Consider the following 9,725-nt stretch of genomic DNA (forward strand, 5'->3'; position numbering starts at 1 on the left):
GAGCTCAAGTCGGACATTCAATCGACTAAGCTACCCAGACGCGTCCTGGAGAATGTTTTTTAATAAGACAGGTATATACTACTTTTTACCCTAAAATGTTCTCTAAATTCTGAAATTTTCTAAAAAAACAAATCATATACACATTTTGGATTATGCTGTCGACAAAGAGTGAAACTGCCATATTAATATTATCAATCTAGTAGGAAAAAATTAACATTATTGTGTTAAATTAAAATTCCCTCTTACTTTAGGGGCGCCTGCGTAGCTCAGTCGGTTAAGCGTCCGATTTCAGCTCAGGTCATGATCTCATGGCTTGTGAGTTCGAGCCCCGCATTGGGCTCTGGGCTGACAGCTCAGAGCCTGGAGCCTGTTTCAGATTCTGTGTCTCCCTCTCTCTGGCCCTCCCCTGTCCACACTCTGTCTCTGTCTCTCTCAAAAATAAATAAACATTAAAAAAATTTTTTTTAATAAAAAATAAAATTCCCTCTTATTTTGAAAAAAGGAGGAACAACAGGTGAAACTGACCTAAATCTTTTTCAACTACTATGGAAACTTAAGAATAAAGTTCAATTCTACCTAAGAGCTAATCTTTCTAATTTATTCCCATAGTAACAGTGCTGCTAGCAGAAACAATTTTCCTAAATTCAGTAATTGCTACATTATTAAATTTCAGGTGAAAAAAAAAAAACTATTGAAATTTTAGGAGATAAACTAATTATCAAACCCATATATAAAAAAGAATTGTTTCTGAAACAAAAATTAAATGTTTAAACCAAAATAAGGAATATTCTAAATCATCATAGCAAAGCTTCTCAGATCCATATTTTTCCCACCAAAAAGAAAAAAAATCAAGACAAAAGCTACTATGAAAAATGGTGTACTGAATTAATGTCTGAATTAATAAAAGGAGTTAATATATAAGAAATAAAATTAGTATCCCTAACCAAGTGTCCCTTCTTACCAGAAAATAACTATAGTTTTCTTCTGCTAACCAGATTCCATGATTCTCAATTGTTTCAAAAACTCAGAAAAATAACTTCTCATATCTCAGTCCCAGACTCCTACATTAATTAAACTACACTTCAAATGATATAAAATCATCTCCTTCCCTTAGAGATGCAACAAGAATTTTTACATTTGGGAATAATAAAAGCACAAAAGAAGTAATATTAATATAATTAGTAATATTCTAAATGACTACATGCATTTTTTAATTTATAAAGGAAATGGTTTGTGAAAGTTCTCCTCGTTTCTAAGTCAAACTAAAAACACTCCTCTTTTCTAAGAAAAACTAAAAACGGTAATTTAAATATATTAATCTCAACATAACAGTCCTAAGGAAATGAAGTACTTAATTTTGCACAAATTTCCAACTTTTCCAAATTTACTACAGGTAAATCAGAAATCTCAGTTTGTTTTCTATTTCATATTTCGAAGTTGTTAAATTCATAGTGGACACATTAAGATTTCAGAGTTTAAAACTATTACATAAATTTAATACTCTCCAGATCAAAGAAAGGAAGTATAATAAGATCAAGAGGTAGGACATTTTAGGGGCGCCTGGGTGGTTCAATCAGTTAAGCATCGGACTTCAGCTCAACTCATCATCTCATGGCTTGTGTGCTCGAACCCCACTGACGGCTCAGCCTGGAACCTGCTTCTGATTCTGTGTCTCCGTCTTTCTCTGCCCCTCTCCCACTCACGCTCTGTCTCTCTCACTCTCTCTCTCCAAAATAATAAACATTAAAAAAATAAATAGAGGAAGACATTTTAGTAATATAGAATACATTTTATTAAATACGCTACCTTTTCTCCAAATAACTCAAAAGTAACCAACTTCCACACAATAATTTTTTAAAGAGGGAAAGATATGGTCCTGCTTTCCTTTTTTAATACATGATTTTTGCCATCTAAGAAACACAGGTGGTAAAAGGGTTTGCAATTTGCCTTAGGCCAGCCCATGTAAAACCCCTCTCTAAGGTTCCCAAGCCCAAAGTGGTCCTCTGATAACAGTTTCTGGCAAACTGGATTTTTAACCTTAACCTACAAAGGAAGAAATCACTAAATTAGTAAAACGCTGTACAAAAAGGTCATGAACTCTAAAGCCAGAAAAACTAAGTTCAAATCCAGCTCTCTGGCTAACTAGCTGTGTTACTTTGGGCAAGTTATATAACTTCCATGCCGTGGTTTCCTCATTGGTAAAATGGAGATAAGAACAGTATTTACTTCACAGTGTTGTACAGCTTAAGGAGTTCATACATGTAAACCACTCAGAGTAGTTCCTGGCACATAGTAAGAGCTATATAAAGCTGCTTTTATTTTTTACTGTTTTACCAATACAGATTTTTACAGTTCAGTTGCGAAAGTTTCCCAAATGAAATTTATTTAATTGTACCTCTAAAAAAACAATATAATTTTATATTAAACAGTGATGCAAATTAATGTAAGAACCTTAAAATCAAATAATGATGAGAAATCACTGTTTTGAAAACAACAGAAAATCACAAAATCTAGCTTAAAAAAATCATATACAATTGTCACTGAGAAGTGACATTTTCTTAGGATTAAGCTTATTTTAATTCTAATTATATTTTCTTCTTTTTTTTCTACACCCTGGTGATACAGGTTATGTTAAATCTTATGGTTTAATTCAACTATGTACAAAGAAAACCAAATTCAGGATTTAAGTGTAAACGCCAGCCTTATGTATAATGCTACCTAGTTCACATGAACAGCCTATATACGTATTACTAAAACTGTACATAGTAGGTACCCAAAAGAAACTTGCTAAAAGAAATATATTCTTTTTGCCCTATTTTCTAGGGCAAATAAAAGTAAATCTACCTAGTACAAATATTAACCAAGCTGATAAGTTAAAGTGCATCCAACACAATCGGTAGTAAGATCTGTAAGATATTAAGTACGATTTTTTTATTTTTCTTTTTGTTTTGTTTTTTTAATTTTTCCACCCAAATTTTGGAATCATTTGTTCCAGTTCTATGAAAAATGCCACTGGAATCTGTAGATTACTTTGGGTAGTATGGACATTGTAACAATATTAGTTCTTCCAGTATATGAGCATGGACTATCTTTCCATTTATTTATGACATCTTCAGTTTTTTTATTTTTTATTAAAAAAATTTTTTTTTAAATCTTTATTTTTTAAGAGACAGAGCATAAGTGGGGAAGGGGCAGAGAGAGAAAGGGAGACACAGAATCCAAAGGAGGCTCCAGGCTCTGAGCTGTCAGCACAGAGCCCGACACATCTTCAGTTTTTTAGTCAATGTCTTACAGTTTTCTGTGTACAGGTATTTCACCTCCTTGGTTAAATTTACTCCTAGACATTTTATTCTTTTTGATGCCATTGTAAATGGGATTGTTTTCTCAGTTCTTCTTCTTTTTTTTTAATCTTTATTTTTGAGAGACAGAGAGAGAGACAGAGTGTGAGCAGGGGAGGGGCAGAGAAAGAGGGAGACACAGAATCTGAAGCAGACTCTAGGCTCTGAGCTGTCAACACAGAGCCCGATGCGGGGCTCGAACTCATGGACTACAAGATCATGACCTGAGCCAAAGTCAGACGCCCAACCAACTGAGCCACCCAGGAGCCCCTCAGTTACTCTTTTTTGATAGTTCATTATCAGTGTGTAGAAATGCAACAGATTTTTGTATACTGATATTTTATCTTGCAAATTTACTGAATCCATTAATTGTAACAGTTTTTTGTGGAGACTTTAGGTTTTCTACAGGTAGAATTAGGTCACTTGCAAACAGTAACAGTTTAACTTATTCCCTTACTAACTTGGATACATTTTCTTTTCCTTTTTCTGCCTAATTGCTGTGTCTAGGACTTCAATACTATGTTGAATAAAAATGGTGAGAATGGACATCCTTGTCTTGTTCCTGATTTTAAAGAAAACGCAGTTGACTATGTTTGTGATGGGTTTGTCACATATGGTCTTTGTTATATTGAGGTATGTTTCCTCTATTCCTATTTTGTTAAAAGTTTTAAATCATGAGTTTTACAATTTCAATGGATGTTGAAAGGTTAGGACTACTTATACATTTCCTTTTTTGATTTAAAATACTACTATGGGGCACCTGGCTGGCTCAGTTGGTGGAGTATATGATTCTTGATAATCTCAGGGTTATGAGTTCAAGCCCTATATTGAGCATAGAAATTACTTAAAAAAAAAAAAAAGGTAAAATACAACTACATATTTAAAAGAAGAAAACAGTAAAGTTTTCTTAAAAACATAAAATTTTATGAAGTCCATATTTCAAATGTTTTTAAACATACTACAAATAAAGAAGATACTCTAATTATTTTTACATTTAATAATTAGATACCTTAGGACTTAGGTTGATGGGACCAAATAAAAATATTGAGATGATGATGTGGTTGCTGCTCCATTATCTATGTTCTCTGTCAGTAAGACATATTAATAAGGCAGTTTGTAGCTTAAGCCATATATTCTGTATAAGAACATACACCTGTATTTTTAAGTTAATCGGCAGAAAGTCCACCTATTTTCAACTTTATTACAAATATAATAATTAACCCCCTAATATAAATGAATGTAGGGGAAGAATAAGCTTTTCCTAATATTCTTAAATGCATTTTGAACTTTTAAAAAAATGTTTATTTATTTTGAGAGAGAGAGAAAAAGAGCATGCACAGGAGAGCAAGGGGAGGGGAAGAGAGGGAGGAGAGAATCCCAAGCAGGCTCTGTGCTGTCAGCATGAAGCCTAAAGCCGGGCTCAATCTCACAAACCATGAGATCATGACCTGAGCCGAAATCAAGAGTCCAACGCTTAACCATCTGAGCCACCCAGGCGCCCCACTTTGAATTATTTCTATGTTGAACTATTCTACGTTAACTATTTTGAACTAGTCTTCCTCCATTTAAAATACACATAAGTTAAGATATCTTCTTGTTATATGTAGAACACAAAAATCTCTTAGACAACTACCGAAAAAGAAGTTCTATCAGCCTTTTATCTGAAAGCAAAACAAAAAGAACGAAGTTATGAAGTGGTTTAGTCAGATCATAGAAACCATCACACCACAAGGTAAGGATGTGGTGTGGGTGTACTTTGTTTCTTATATTTTTAATATATATTTTTTTAACGTTTATTTATTTTTGAGACAGAGAGAGACAGAGCATGAACGGGGAGGGGCAGAGAGAGAGGGAGACACAGAACCGGAAGCAGGCTCCAGGCTCTGAGCCATCAGCCCAGAGCCCGATGCGGGGCTCGAACTCACAGACCGCGAGATCGTGACCTGAGCTGAAGTCGGCGCTTAACAGACTGAGCCACCCAGGCGCCCCAGTTTCTTATATTTTTAAAGCTGCATTTTCCTTAAAACATATCCTAGGGTTCAAGAATAAAAGTTTAAGTATGTAAAACAACATACAGTAACAAGTAAAATGACACAAAATAATCAAAAATAATTGAACCAAATAAAAACAGAAAACCTGGTATGCATAAACTAATATGAGAAATTTATTTTAAATGGAGTCCTCAGGGTTACAAAATAAGACTGCCAAACTAAAGGAGAAATTTCTACGGAAAACTGACATCGATTCCTCTCCTGAGCTTTACAAACACATACACTGAGCTGTCTCTAATGATAATTTTTGTTGTTGTTTGGAAGCTGGGTAGGACATGCACACTTTTCAGAAATTAGAAAGTCTATTAGTGTTTGGTAGGAAGACAGGAGCACGAACACAAATGCTCCAATGAGACCACAGGATGTTCATGTAAAGGCTTTTAGGCAGCATTCATATCATAATGGGCTAAAATGATTTTAGAAGAAAAGAGAGAAAGAGACTCCCTAAGACTTTTCAACTTTTACTTCTGCACAACAGTTTCTTTCTAGGGGCCATCTTTGAAGGCAGCCTTGAATTGAAAAATCTGTCATAAATTCCTTTTCCTAGAATTCATTCCTATGGCACAAATGTGTTGAAATGAACCACTAGGGGCGCCTGGGTGGCTCAGTAGGTTAAGCTTCCAACTGACTTTGGATCAGGTCATGATCTCACAGTTTGTGAGTTCGAGCCCCACTCTGTGCTGACAGTACAGTGCCTACTTGAGATTCTCTCCCTCCTTCTCTCTCTGCCCCTCCCCTGTACTCTCTCTCTCTCAAAAACAAATAAATAAACTTAAAAAAAAAAAAAGAAGAAGAAGAAACGAACCACTAAATACTACACTGTGCTCTCTGGCCTACAACTCTGAGAGAACTAAAACCCACTTCTCTGAGTGCATGACTGTGAGTACAAGACTTCTGTATTTGTAAAAACTGACCTTGGAAAAATCACCAATTCTTTAAGTCTTGATTTCCTTATTTGTAAAATAAAAGGGTAAGTTTGAGCTCTACAGAACCCTCCAGCTGTAACCTGTAGAAATCCATCTACGTTTAGACTTAGACATGCTCAAGAAATAGAAAGTTCAGAAGAATGTGGAAAGACGGTCTTGCATCAATCCAAACATAAATCTATCTATGGAGTGCCCATGGCTAAAAAAAAAAAAAAAAAGTCCACAAACTTAGAGGTAAAGAAGCAGTTAGAGGGAGTCAGCCCATACTCACTGGGGTTAGTTTTTAAGGATGTGAAATGAGGAGACCCAGGTTGAACAGAAGCTGGAGTTTCCAAGGTAGGTGCTGGGGAGAAGGTATGGGTAAAGAGCTTTCCAAAGGGCTTCCCTCAGCAGTTAGATAAGGACTGAAAACCACCCAAAGGGTCCTTCTCTGTGGCTTCTAGGACTAATATGGCCAAGCTCCAAAGTCCCTTGCTAAAAATAGCTGAAGGGAGCAGCCCCATTCTGGAATGAGCAAGGGCTATGCCCTGCTTGTGTATGTATATGCATCATATAATGAGAGAAACTCTTCTCTAACTCACCAGTCAAACGTGAAGCAGACACTTCACTTAAATACTAAATCTCAGAGCACAATTTATATTTCAAAAGCAGATCACAGAAAAGTATTTGCAATCAAATGCCAGACATACACCACAAACACTGGAAAAACAGAAATAAAAATTATCCAACGCTGTGTCTCAAAATATACCTCGGATCACAAAACTTGAGACACTAACCCCTATTAAGTCCAATCTCTTCATCTTGGAGGTGACTAAAAGCCATCAGAGAAACTTTAAAAATTTAAGAGAAACCTAACTCTCAAATGAGAAAACGATGGTTTTTAAGACTAAGGTGGAGGGGCGCCCGGATGGCTCAGCTGGTTAAGCGTCAGACTCCGCTCAGGCCTTGATCTGGCAGTGGTGAGTTCGAGCCCCCGTCGGCATCTGCGCTGACAGCTCAGAGCCTGGAGCCTGCTTGGGATTCTGTGTCTCCCTCCCTCTCTCTGCCCCTCCCCCGCTCGCACTCTATCAATCTCTCAAAAATAAACATTAAAAAAAAAAAAAAGACTAAGGTGGAAACAGTAAGGAAAAAATAAAAGAACAGTCGAAGTAATAAAGTAGTGTAATGGCTGGCTTATGAAGAAACAGGAAGAAAAACAGAAAGCTTGTCAATACGGTAAAAACGAAGAAACCATCTGTAAGAGGTTAAAGATAAAGGTACATTTGCACCCGGAGTTCAATTAATGAAAACGTACTCTGACACTACTAGAGTGCACTCTTTGGCAGAAAACGTTTCAGTAACTCTAAAATTTCTGGCAAGGAGCTTGTAAATCTGGGGCTAAAAATCTCCCAAGAAACTCTTGTCTTCTGTCATAGCACCTGTCCTGTAAGTAAAGCCCATGCAGAACACAGAGCTGATCGTCCGCATTTTTGCCTCAGCTGTGCACATCCACTCTCATGGGGCAGAAAACACAAAAATGACAGCACGTCCTCATGGCCTGTCAGTTAACAAGACCACACAAGCCCAATCGCTAGCTGTTCCGTGTGCCTGCCACCTGTTAGCCTGCTCCAGAGAGAGCCCCCCAAACTGTGGTCCAGCAAAGAAAAAGGGAACGCCTTTGTTGTTCCCTAACTACGGAAGCTACCAGAGTCTAACCCTACGCCTCAAGGCAAAACTTCCCCCAAGCCGGATGAATCGGCCGACACTGGGGCTTTGGCTAAGCCCTTCTCTCGCTAAGAAAAGGCGGGAGAACCCCAGGCGCAGCACAGATGTCACCTACTAGTCCCGGGAGGGGACAGGGATCGAAGGTGACGGAAGTTGGGGGGCCGGACCTAGGACCCTAGAGAGACCAGCTCAGTTTCGCAGTGGAGGAGGGGAAGCACAATGAGGAGGTGGGCCGTCCTGCTGCGGGAAAGAACAGCGAGAACCCCGGGAGGTGCTAACGTGAGAAGCAAGGGAAAAAGCGAGAGGCAGTGGTGAGGGAAGCGCTGAGGCGAAAGGCAAGAAACCCGGGCTTGTAACGGGGGGATGAGGAAAACAGCGGGGCGAGAGGTGCGCGGAGGCCAGCAAAGCTAAGGGGGAGGTGAAAGAGTCGAGGCCGGCGAGGGAAAGGGCTGGAGTGAGGGAAGCACTGCAGGGACAAGGGACAGGCAAAGAAAACCCCCACCCACAGGGACCGGGACAGAACTCTTGACCCGTCCCCGTACGGGCTGTACTCTACCGGCCGCACTCTGACCCTGTCGCGGCGGTGACTCACCCTAAGGTTGCAGAGGCCCCAGAGCAGGACATGGGTACTGGTCCAGACCCACAGCAGAACCCAGCGGATGGAGGAAACCGCGGCGTTAGCGTGACCCGGATGCGCATCCCTAGGAACCGGAAGTCAGCGGCCAGGGTCACCTCACAATCCACACCTCTTTCCACCAGAAGCCTCTGGGCGCATGTGTCAGGCCTCACGGGGCGGGGCGGGGCAGGGAGGTGCCTAGATCCCGCCCACTCCGCCGTTCCGGGAGCTCCGCCCCTGGTTACGCCCCACCGCGCGCCTCGGAGCGACTTAGTGCTGAGGGGCTGATTTCTTGCTTCGCCCAGGAACTGGTGGTGCTTCTGCGGCACAAGCAGCCACGACAAAGACAAACAAAAAAACCAAAAACTTAACGCTTTCATATTTTTAGAAAGGCTTTTAGAATGCATGTAATGCTTGCCTCCCTAAAGCGATCGTGAGAAGAAATGCTGGTTGTATCTGGTAGTTTTAGAAAAAGTGCGGGAGGAAGAATGGGTGGGAAGTTTTGGAAGACGCTGGTGGGGAAGCGAACCCAATATTGGCTTATTCCCAACGTCTATTGGTCTTACAGTACCTTCTATTGCGTGCACGCTATTTTATGTGATAATTTTATCAGAAACAAAATTTATAGATGCTTCACTAACTTTAAGTTACTACCCAAATAGGAGCAGGGTTGAATTCAGGCATGTGGAGACCTGAAATCTATTCAATTTGAGGGCCCTGTTAGAGAAAATCCAAAATTACAAATACAATATTAGGTATAAAAATGAGTCTTTGGAGTGAGAAAAGAAATTACAAATTACAAATTTTAAAATTTCACAAATAACACAAAATCCAGAAAAATTACACCCTGTTTTTAAACTGATAACACCTCTAAAATACTTCTTTTCTACACTTTTTGGGCTGTATACTCTTTGATCACCTCTTCCTATGACCACTTATTAAGTAATATCATTTATTGAGATCCTTGACTCCTCTCTTTCACACCCTTCATCTAACTCATCAGTGAGTTCTGCATAATCTGCCTTTAAAATTTGTTCAGAATCTGACCATTTACTGCCTCTACTGGTACAAGCCACAGTCGATGTGCGAC

General features: G+C 39.1%; 1 protein-coding gene across 2 annotated transcripts in view; it reads right to left on the reverse strand.

Moving 5' to 3' along the window:
- The window catches only part of EYA3 (EYA transcriptional coactivator and phosphatase 3), a 96,633-nt gene extending 87,863 nt beyond the window's left edge, over nucleotides 1-8,770 (reverse strand). For both annotated transcript variants that reach the window (XM_015075058.3, XM_015075057.3), the window contains exon 1: nucleotides 8,612-8,770. The gene's annotated coding sequence lies outside the window, so the exon portion shown is untranslated. The remainder of the gene's footprint in view (nucleotides 1-8,611) is intronic.
- Between the last annotated feature and the right edge of the window lie 955 nt (nucleotides 8,771-9,725).

Source organism: Acinonyx jubatus, chromosome C1 (assembly GCF_027475565.1).
Source record: "Acinonyx jubatus isolate Ajub_Pintada_27869175 chromosome C1, VMU_Ajub_asm_v1.0, whole genome shotgun sequence".
NCBI lineage: Eukaryota > Metazoa > Chordata > Mammalia > Carnivora > Felidae > Acinonyx > Acinonyx jubatus.